We start from the raw sequence: 11,572 nt of genomic DNA, 5'->3' as shown, positions 1-11,572 counted from the left end.
TGCTCCCCCACACAATGAGTATTACGGTATTTGAGCATGCTACTATAGATGATATTATCTATTTGAGAATAACTTAAAACTTCAGATGAACTGTACCTGAAAATATTTCGGTTGAGACTAGCCAGAGCTAATTTATGTCAGAACAGGCTGTCATTACAAGACTAATGGGAACAAAAGTAATCACTCTTTGCCCTCAAATATTTTTCATATTCATAGAATATTTCTTGCATGAATTGCTTATTAATCATACTTGAGACATGTCAATACCTGAATTCCTATTACAACATAGAGAAAGGGAAAGAAGAGGAAGGTTTCAGAAATAGCAATGTCAGTTGTAAAAATGTGGAGTAACTATTTTTTTTCCACTGTTGCCAGTGATTAGCCCTTTCTGAGCCACTATTAGTGCTGTCAAACGTTTACGACCATGCCTCTGGAGTGTCACAGATTCAGCCAGCCTCTTGCTACTGCCTGTGCTCAAGTGCTTTGTCCGTTAGAGCTTCTTTCCAACACTTACAGTTGTGGTACACTGCCTGAACTCATGTGTTTGTGTGCCTTTAGAAAGCTTTTTAATGATATTTGAATAGTGGTACCCCTCAGCTCTGCATATGTTTAAAAAATAAGTTAGTATATTTAAAAATGAGATGTGGCTTGGCAAATTAAGAAAAGGAATTTGTGGTTGTATTAATTTTCTCAGGCTGATATAATAAGATACCATAGACTGGGTAACTTAAACAACGAATATTTATTTCTCACTGGTATGGAGACTGGAAGACCAAGATCAGGGTGCCAGAATGGTCAGGTTCTGCTAAGGGCCCACTTCCTGGCTTATACACAGTCACCTTCTCACTACATCCTCACATCTCCCAGAGAGAGTTCTGGTCTCCTCATCCACTTATAAAGGCACCAATCCCATTACAGGAGCACTATCCCCATGACTTCATCCAAATCCAACCAACCTCTCCAAGGTCCCACCTTCAAACATTATCACACTGGGGATTAGGACCACAACATAAAAATTGGGAAAAGGGGGACACAAACATTTAATCCATATCAGTGGCCATATTGTAAAGGTCTTATGTATCATTCTTTTCTGTCCAATATTTGAAATAAGTGTTAAAGTAGAGAATATTGTGCTCAAATCTGTGGAAAGGAAGACATAGAGGATGAGACATCATAATTGGGAAAAGAAGCCTGCACTGATAGAGCTATGGAGTGGAGGAAAGGAATTTCATGTTTAACATAGGCAGAATAATAAGAATGATTTGGTAACCAACTGATATGAGGTTGAAGGAAGGCATTTCAAAAATGTTTGAGCTTTTGTGTTTGGACACCTCGATGAATAATAATGTCATTGGCTTCATTTAATGAAACAGGAAACACAGGAAACTTTAGGGACAAATTTACTTTGGCCTTTTTAGTTTTGCTTATTTAAGAATGTCCATTGCTGTTAAGAAAATCTGCATAAGAGAATAATAGCACACACAAATCATGTCCATATGAGTTAAGGAGCAAAGGTGAAACCATGGGATGCACCAACTATTGGGACACAGCTAGAAGAAAGCCAGAAAGACAATGATCAGTGAGCTGAAGGGTGGGTAATAAAATAATGTGTTACAGTGAAGTAAGAAAACCATGATCAATGTTATCATTCTATACAGCAGTCTAACTAAATAAAAGGCAATCACTGGATTTAATGATTGCAGGTGCATGTCTATCATATTAAAAACAGAAATAATATCCAAGTGAGTTTACTAGAAAATAGGAAATGAAAGAAAATAAGTGGTTTTGTAGGTTCTCTAACAAAGTTTGTTTATAGAAGGGAGAAAATGAGGGTAGCTGCTTACAAAGAAACATGGCTGCGTGTTTAGAGGACATGTTTGTAGACTGAAGGTGAGATTAATATTTCTGAACAGTTGGAAAAAGTGAACTTAAACAGAGGAAGGGTCAGTCTCTCTGTAGAGAAAAAAGGTATAGGGAATGATAAAGATTGCTGGAGGAGAAGACAGATGGACTGTAAATGGTTTGATGAGTATGAATGACATGCAATAGGTTTATGAGACTTGAAGAGAATATAACGTATCCACTGGATGCTGTATAATTCAAACAAAAACGAAGCCCCACATGCCAGCCCAAGCATGGAGTTGGATGGAACAAAATAAAATCTAGCAACTGAAAGTAATGAAAAAAAAATTGCTGTTTACTGTCATCTCTCAAATAATGTCAAAGGGTAAGAAACATATTCTCTTTGTTCTGAACATCTTTACCAAATGTTATACTTCTGTCATTAGCAATATCTTTCCCTTGAATCACAACCGATTTCCTTAAAATCTCTCCCCCACAACCTGATTACAACTCTGAATTCCTACTGTTTTTTTTTTTTAGCCACAATTCTTTCTACTCTTTTTTGAGTATGCAGGCCCTTTTCAATGATGCTCAATTTATGTGTTTGTGTCTTTCTTTCTTTCTTTTAAATGGAGTCTTGCTCTGCTGCCCAGTCTGGAGTGCAGTTGGCTCACTGCAACCCCCCGTCTCCCTGGTTCAAACAATTCTACTGCCTCAGCCTCCCAAGTAGCTGGGACTACAGGCACATGCCACCATGCCCAGCTAATTTTTGTATTTTTAGTAGAGATGGGTTTTTACTCTGTTGTGCAGGCTGGTCTTGAACCTCTGACCTCATGATCAGCCCACTTCGGCCTCCCAAAATGCTGGGATTACAGACATGAGCCACTGCACCCAGATGGGTGTGTCTCTTTCTATTTGTTTTCCTAAATTCATTATGCTCTCCTTGTTTCTATTTCTATTTGTTATCTTAAAACTACATCACAGGCCAGGTGCAGTGGCTAACACCTGTAATCTCAGCACTTTGGGAAGCTTAGGTGGGTACATCACTTGAGGTCAGGAGTTCAAGACCAGCCTGGTCAGCATGGTGAAAACCGTCTCTACTAAAAATACAAAAATTAGCCAGGTGTGGTGGCAGGCACCTGTAACCCCAGCTACTCAGGAAGCTGAGGCAAGAGAATCACTTGAACCCAAGAGGCGGAGGTTGCAGTAAGCCAAGATCAAGCCACTGCATTTCAGCCTGGGTGACAGAGTGAGACTCCATCTTACAAAAAAAAATAATCTACATTACAAAAAGCCCAAAGGCACAGCTGACACAAAGCAGGTACTCACTAGATGTGGATGAGGATATAGAATCACAATAGAAAAACAGAAGAATCTTCTTGATCGTAGAGAAATAAAGTAGACTGAAAATATGCAAATGTAGATATCTTTACCTTGTCAAAGATGGGAGAATAAGATAATGTTCCAAAAAACGTGTTTATCATTTTCTTCTAGAGTTGCTAAAATATTAATGACTCTTCAATGGTAATTCAAAAACTATATCATTCATAATTTGGGTATATATGTATCTAGAATAAATTACTATGGTATTATATCTTATTAAATTATCATATATTGCCTCACAAGTCCTACCACTTTCCATCAATATATGTGGGTGGTGTAATTTTTAACTCCATGAGGGTATTTGTAAAATTATATTATTCACTGCAATAGTAATAGCTTCTTAAGTATCTCATATGTGCCAGAACCTTCAAAGCATTTACTCTTCAGAACAAACCTAAGTTGTTGTAGAACTCTTATTACCTTTTACAGATGAGGAAATGACAGCATAAAATTAAAAGAAATAAGCTCCCCATTGAATTGATCTGATTGATGATACAGAACCATAGTAGGCAGAATAATAACTTCCCCCACCCAATTAAGATGTTCATGGCTTAATTCTCACAACCTGTAAATATGTTATATTCCATCTAAAAAGGGATTTTGCACATGTGACAAAGTCAAGAGTCTTGAGATAGGTAAATTATACTAGATTTTCCAGGTGGTTTCAGTGTATATCACTATACTAAATATAGTGGTTACGAAAGGACCTTTTCGGTGAAAAGAAGGCATCATTCAGGTGAAGACGTAGGGAGGTGCGTTCCAGGCATGGGGAACAGCTAATGTGAAGTTCTGACAGCAGAAAAGTCAGGGTATGTTCTAAAAGTAAAACAAAGACCAGTGTGGATAAATTGTGATACGGAAGGAGACAGATGGGTAAGATAGGAAGTAGAGTTAAGCAGGGGACAGATTATGTAGGACCTTAGAGTCCAGAATGATGAATGTAGAATTTATTCTGCATGTAGTAATAGCAAATTTACTATAAGCATTTCCCAATTTTACTAAGCATTCTTCTAAAATACCATTTTAATGGCTTCACATTATTCTGTCATATGGATGTGCTGAGACTCAATTAATCATTCCCTTATTACTGGATATTTGGCTTATAAGACTTGGGCAAAATCCGACTTGAATTAATTAGTGAAACAGAATGAATCCACCTTTTCACCACTTCAATCAAATGCCAGTTAGTAGCAATTAGTACCCACTGAAGATGATATACGATCCTGAAAATTCTAATCAGGTAAGAAATATGCATTATTTTCCCTGATATAACTTATTTTGACATGTGTGAAAAATAGTAGATGCTTAAATTAATCTCATGCATGTTTGTGACCATCTCTGGAGAGCTATTACAAATCTAATAAGTGGATATGCTAGCATAAATAATGTGACAATTTTAAAAGAGTTTTATTTGAAATAAATAGAATATTCGTTTCACAAAAGAGAGCCTCAGGAGATATAAATGTAAGCATAGCATATGGATTATTTGAAAGAATAATAGAGAAGATGTTTATATTTATAGTGGGGGTCAGCCATCATTTTAAAGGGAGCTATGTTACCATGGGACGTGTCTACCATGGTCGTGGATCCTGTCCTACCTATCACTTCTGGATTTCTGAGGTTTGAATTGCATCTGCAATAGCTGCCAATTTCTCTTCCTGTGTTCACATATTTATTGCTATTACCTTGTGATAGTTGGGCAAAGCCTATTGACCCTGTCTCACAATATTGATTTTAGCTGTATTAAATTAAATACACAGGATTATAAAGGAAATCAATCATATTGAAATGTAGTTTTATCTGTCTTCTCAGGACTCTGATGTAGACCTACATTATCAGCACTTCATGGATGATTTCTAAATTGTAGTAGAAGACTCCTCTGACCCTTGGCTCAAGTAGATATATATGTATTGTAAAGAATATTTATGACCATATTGTGCAGTGTGTTTATAAAAATTGGTCCCTCAGGCTACAAAAGCCTGGATGTATAGTCAGTGTCCAAGCAAATTTAAAATGCCTTACTTTGTATCTGGGCTCCAGGAATCCCAACCCAATCCAGCCCTTCATTTACTTTGATTCAGTGGTTGATATTGTGGGTCACAGAAAGTCCTTATATTTTTCTAAAAGCTATCATTCTCTGGGTCTCATATGTATTGGAATGCAGCACCAAATAAGCTGTCATGTTAGTTCTGCAAGGATGCTGGTTATAAGGAGGGATAATTTCTGTTATCATTACTGCAGGTGCTGAATTCCTACAGCTGTATCTGTTTCACTGATCCTAAGGCTAGCAAACCCTGTGTTCTGCTGGACTGGAGTTGCTAGAATGGTTCACACACCACTTGTCACATAGAGGTGCTGTACCCTTTCCCACATTTCCCTTCTCCTCACCCCAAGTCAAAAACTCACTCAAAGAAGTCACATTGCACACACCTAGACTCCAGGTCAGACCGTATCTGCCCATAGACTTGAGCTTTTTTTGTTATTGTAGACTTGATTCTGTTTTCTGGGGTCTTGTTTTTGTTGTTGTTGTTGTTGTTTAACTTCTGGCACCTTCACAGATCAGGAAGCAATGTTTGTTCTTCTTCCCCACTGTCCTCCACGGAACTCCTCCATACTCTCTCCCAGAAGCCAATTTTTATGCTTACTCATTTTAGTTATTCGTCAGCTACTTCTCTCAACACTCAAGCAGCACACTAGATTCAAAACTAATTTTTCATGACATATGAGTCTAAATAGCTAAGTTCGAGTTGCATAATCTCACATACTATGATCACCTCTTGCTTTATCTGCCAGTTCTCCTCACACCAAGTCTTTTTTTTTTCTTTCTTTTCTTTTCTTTTTTATTTATTTTTTTTTTTTGAGGCAGGGTCTCACTCTGTCAGCCAGGCTGGAGTCTGTCACATGATCACAGTTCACTGCACTGCAGCCTTTACCTACTGGGCTCAAATGATCCTCCCACCACAGCCTCCTGAGTAACTGAGACCACAGGCATCTGCCACCACATCTGTTTTTTTGTTTGGTTGTTTGTTTGTAGAGCTGGCATTTCACCATGTTGCCTGGGTTGGTCTCAAACTCCTGGGCTGAAAGTGATCCTCCCACCTTTGCCTCTCAGTGCTGGGATTACAGAAATGAGCCACCGCACCTGGCCCACAGACACCTTCTAATATGCTTATGTGCATGTCCATATTAGTGAATGGAAGAATACCTTCTTCTATCTCTATGTGAGTATCTACTATTGGAATTGTAAAGATTGGAATATATATGTGTATTTGTAAGGATTTTTTTCTTTATAGATATATGAGGATTATAAAGAAGACATGTGCATCTTTTTCTGGGTAATTGTGTCTCTGCTAGAGTGCCTCTGGGCATGCACATAAAAACTAACATGCTTTAAAATCATTCTCATTGGGAAATGAAACAGAAAACTGAAGGAAGAACAGAGCTTCTGAACATAGAATAAGAAAGCAAGCCAGTACTTTGGAGTCAGATGATCCTGAGATCTCCTTCGTCTACTGAGTGAGTGCCTTGTAGCCTCAAAAGGTTGTTCAGGGCTTCAAATTTCTTACCTGCAAATAAAATATACATAAAATCGTTTGAGGATTAAATGCTTGGCACAGTGTAAGGAATCAATCTATATAATCAATAAACGGAAAGTTCCTACCTCAGTCAGCAAGTGTTGCTTTTTAAGACCTTAAATGCTTAGTGATCAAATTTGTATAAGTCCATAAAGATAGCAACTTTTATTGAGTTCTTAATATATAGGAGGTGTTCTCCTCAGTGCTCCAAATCTTTTATATCGTTTGATATATGTAAAAATCTATAAGATAGGTATTTCTGTTATTTGTACTTTGCAAGTGAGTAACCTGAGGCCCAGAGACAGTAACATGATGAAGATGACAGAATAACAAGCAGAAGAGCTGGGTTTGAGCCACAGCAGTCTGGATCCAGAGCACATTCACTCTAACACTCTTACTCTATATGCCAAACTACCTCTTACAAAGGAGGTAGAATTGACACAACTTGGCAGGATGCAGAAGATAGAGATGCTTTCCTACAGGCCCAGTTTTGGTGGATTAAGGAGTAAAATAGTCTCTTCTTAGAGAATAGTGAGTTTGTATCATACAAGAATCAGGACTGTTTGAGTAAGATCTTAGGGGCTCACTCCGTGTTCCTTAAACAAAGGGCTAGCTGGATTTCAGGAGACTTATTTTCTCAGCTAGAGAGCAAACCAAACTCGGTTTTTCATAGGATCAGTGGTGCCCTCCCTTTGGCATGTAGCATCCCAAGGACTTTGTTTCTCAGCTGTCCCTTGATCAACAGGTGCAGGTTACCTTGCTTTCCCAGACACTCTGTTAGCAAGCAACATCATTTAATAGAAATTCTCTAAGCCAAACAGCCTATTTATTTTCTCCTGTGCAGATCCGTTCTTTGAACATCTTCTATATGAAGAGATCCACAGGTGGAAGTAGTATTGGAATGAATCTCACACTCCATGGTATGACGGGAAACTTGGGACTGCTTCTATTCTCTGCCTTATTGATTCCAACCACAGAGATGATCCCTTAGACCACACCTGGCCACATCCTATGCACGACAGGTGACACTCCTGAAAATATCCACGATGCATGAGAGTTTATCAGCAATATAAGAAAAGAGGAGACAGTTCTGTTTAGCCACTGAGTGGCTGAAATGACCTGCTTATGTTAGCAGGTTGATGATGATGATAGGACCACATATTTGTACATCACTTTGCAGTGTAAAAACCATTTCTCCATCTATTATGATATTTTATCTTCAGGGAATGCAATGCAAATTATTCACATATAACAGCTGAGAGAACTAAGACACTAAGAAATAGAGACATTTCCAAGTTTGGCTGCTAGTAAATTCAAGAATCAGCACAAGCCTTCTGATTATATTATATCATGATGCCTGAGAAATATCAGGCAATTAATTCAAAACTATCAACTCAAAATATCAGTTTAGAGATGGGTCCCAGATAAATGGGAATCCTGTGTGCAATGAATTATAATATTAGCTAAACATAACCAAGATACACGTAAATTATAACTAGTCAGGGCAAATTGCAGCTTAAACTTTGTATGCTTCCTCTGTACTGGTAAAAATATGAAGGTCAGCTGAACCGAGACACCTTTCCATTAGAGCGTATTTGAATGCTGTTTAGCATAATTCTACCATCAGCATTAATTTTCTTTCCTGTCAGATTGATTATTATTTTTTAGTTACCAAGATAATTTGATAGTCGTCTAATTAAATAAAAGGAACAAAAAGGAACAAACACAGTCCTGTTTTCCCCAAAACTAATGTTCTTTAACTGCTCATTGTTCTTTCTCTTTGTAGTCAATGTAAAGTGTTGCCTCTAAGTGGACTTTTTATAGGTACATATCTTCTCAGCCAGGTTCTCCATCTTGGCACAAAAAGGCTGCATACACAAATTGAATATGAAGTTAATGCCAATGGTGTGGACAGTAGTTTTATAAAAACTGAAGTAGTTTATCATGCCGTTGTTCCTTATATCATTCTCTTTGTCACACATAGACTTTTTTTTTTGAGGCGGAGTCTCGCTCTGTCACCCAGGCTGGAGCGCCGTGGCGCGATCTTGGCTCACTGCAAGCTCCACCTACTGGGTTCACACCATTCTCCTGCCTCAGCCTCCCAAGTGGCTGGGACTACAGGCACCCGTCACCACGCCCAGCTAATTTTTTTTTTATTTTTAGTAGAGACGGGGTTTCACCGTGTTATCCAGGGTGGGCTCGATCTCCTGACCTTGTGATCCGCCCGCCTCGGCCTCCCAAAGTGCTGGGATTACAGGCGTGAGCCACTGCACCCGTCCTCACATAGAATTTTTGTCAGTATTGAAACAATTGCCAAAAACTGCTAAAACTCATGTCTGAGTACTTTTGATCCTTGGACACTAACATTTTAACTGGACATCAGTGAAGACCACTGACTTTTTAAGGTTCATCACAAGGGACTGAGTCTGATATCATCTAGCATTTAAGCCTTCACCACATGTAAATAACGACTCTCCTTGTGTGCATTTCTCTACTGGATTTGAAGGAGTCAGCACATTTTCACAGGAATAACTAGTCAAGAAAGTAGAAAGTGATGCATGTCTAACACAGATTAGTTTACTCTTGAAATCCCGTGATGATACTTTCTCTGCCATCAGCAAAATACTATACGATCTTTTATACTGACATAGAAAAAATGTTATTTAGTAACTCATTTATTCATTGAGCTACCCTTTATATATAACACTATGTATATTGTTTATATGTATGTTATTTACATTTTATATCTATATTATATGCCACTTTTGTTGAAAGAGTTTGAATTCTGGATACTCTATAACTGGTTCATTGGATTCTATTGATGATCCAACAACATATATTTTGAAAAAAATAGCATGAGTCCCAGATTGACATTATTATCTTTTAAAGAGGAAATAACAGTAAAATATTAGTATGTTATGGCCAGGCATGGTGGCTCATGCCTGTAATCCCAGCACTTTGGGAGACCAAGGCGGGCAGATCACCTGAGGTTAGAAGTTCGAGACCAGCCTGGCCAACATGGGGAAACACCATCTCTACTTAAAATACAAAAATTAGCTGGGCGTGGTGGTGGGCGCCTGTAATCCCAGCTATTCGGGAGGCTGAGGCAGGGAGAATTGCTGGAACCCAGGAAGCGGAGGTTGCAGTGAGCCGAGATCGCACCACTGCACTCCAGCCTGGGCGACAGAGAGAGATTCTGTCTCAACAACAACAACAACAAAAAAAAAGAATTGGTTTCTAGTATAAACTTTTCTACCCTGCCTTTCAACGTTAGAGTTATCTATATTGATATATCCAAATGATTTTTTTAAATAATATGAGAATAATCAGTTAATACTTATCAAAGTCTTCTTGGGTAAATAAAACTGAATTTGATTGAAGCAATACATTATTATTTGAACTCTTTTTTATATTCTGATATTTGTAATTCTACTGTATCTGATGTATAGTCAGCTGTCTGTTGCCTTAAATCCAGAGACAGCAAATAACCATCTTGTATCAGATAAATATACTATCCTAGGTATTAAAATTCAGTGGTGATTTAAGACTCTTCATTGATAAATAAAAATAGCTGATGACTGTGCATTTCATTTGATTTTGCATATATTCAGCTTATTGTTTTTGTTTTTAAGGCAAAAACAGATTCAAGGTAAGTGGTTTAGTGTAGGAGTCCTTTTAAATTGGATTAGTCAGAATGGGGAAATTTCCCAAATGTCATGTTTCTAAAAGCATCATCTTCTTTCTCTATTTTTACACTACTTTTTCTTAAAGAGTCCTCCTCCAGCTGATTTAAAAGTGCTAAAATTTCACTATTATTATTGCTTTACTCCTTTAACCTCTGTTAAAGCAAATTCCCTTTGATAGAATAATAATTAAAGTGATTAATGATAATAAGCTCCTCAAAGTGTTTCCACAGTGATGGTTTTCATAAGGGAAAAAGAGAAAATATAAATCAAGAAGTATAAAATGAAGACAGACTTCACTTATTTGACTTTTCCCCAGGGTCATCTCTAGAAACTCAGAAAGTAAAATACACAGCACAATACAGTAGAGCTTGTGAGCAAAAGGGATGACTCCCAATCATGGACATAAACATGTAGTGGATTTTCTGTCCTACAGAATTGCAAATCATCTGTGTAACATATACAACAGTATAGTAACCTGAAAGAGCACATACTTTTAGAAACTCAGAAAATCCTACTTTGAGAACTGAAAGTGAAACAAAGGAAAATTGATTGACATTAATATTGAAACTACACACACAAACACTGAAAATCCTCAGCAAACATTCTAAAAGATTACTAACATAAAGTGTAATCTGATGTTCAGTTGGGATTTATCTGCCATGTGATTGTTTTAAAGAGAACCTCTGACAATCAAAAAAATAATACAGAAAAATAAAGAGAGTCCGGCAAATAAGTATATATTTATCCAACACCCTTGGATGGTGTTGGATAAATAAGGAAAATGAGAATTTTTCCTTAAATGACATGAGAGTGGGACAACTATCTCAATTCTAAGGGTGTTTTACAGCTTAAATAATCTGGCATCTCCATGATGCACGTACAATTCTGAAATAATTATCCATGGTGGCTCAAACCTCATCAATTAGACTATACCAGCATGTGGTGAAATACCCCAGGGCTAAATGAATTTCTTCAGACTAGAAGCAAATGACTACTAGACAGAAAAATCATATGGTCAGGAATAATTAATTTCAGAAATCATAAATATGTGAGAGAGTATGAAACAGCATTTTTCTTTATGCAAAA

The 11,572-nt window shown here is 37.5% G+C and overlaps 1 long non-coding RNA gene across 1 annotated transcript in view; it reads left to right on the top strand.

Moving 5' to 3' along the window:
* The first annotated feature begins 4,282 nt into the window (after window positions 1-4,282).
* LOC129060468 (uncharacterized) overlaps window positions 4,283-11,572 on the top strand; it is a 30,061-nt gene continuing 22,771 nt past the window's right edge. The window contains exons 1-2 of the long non-coding RNA XR_008527237.1: window positions 4,283-4,465; window positions 6,260-6,446. This is a non-coding gene — a long non-coding RNA (uncharacterized LOC129060468). The remainder of the gene's footprint in view (window positions 4,466-6,259; window positions 6,447-11,572) is intronic.

The sequence above is a fragment of the Pongo abelii genome, chromosome 6 (assembly GCF_028885655.2).
Source record: "Pongo abelii isolate AG06213 chromosome 6, NHGRI_mPonAbe1-v2.0_pri, whole genome shotgun sequence".
NCBI lineage: Eukaryota > Metazoa > Chordata > Mammalia > Primates > Hominidae > Pongo > Pongo abelii.
This window is presented reverse-complemented; position numbering and strand designations above follow the sequence as displayed.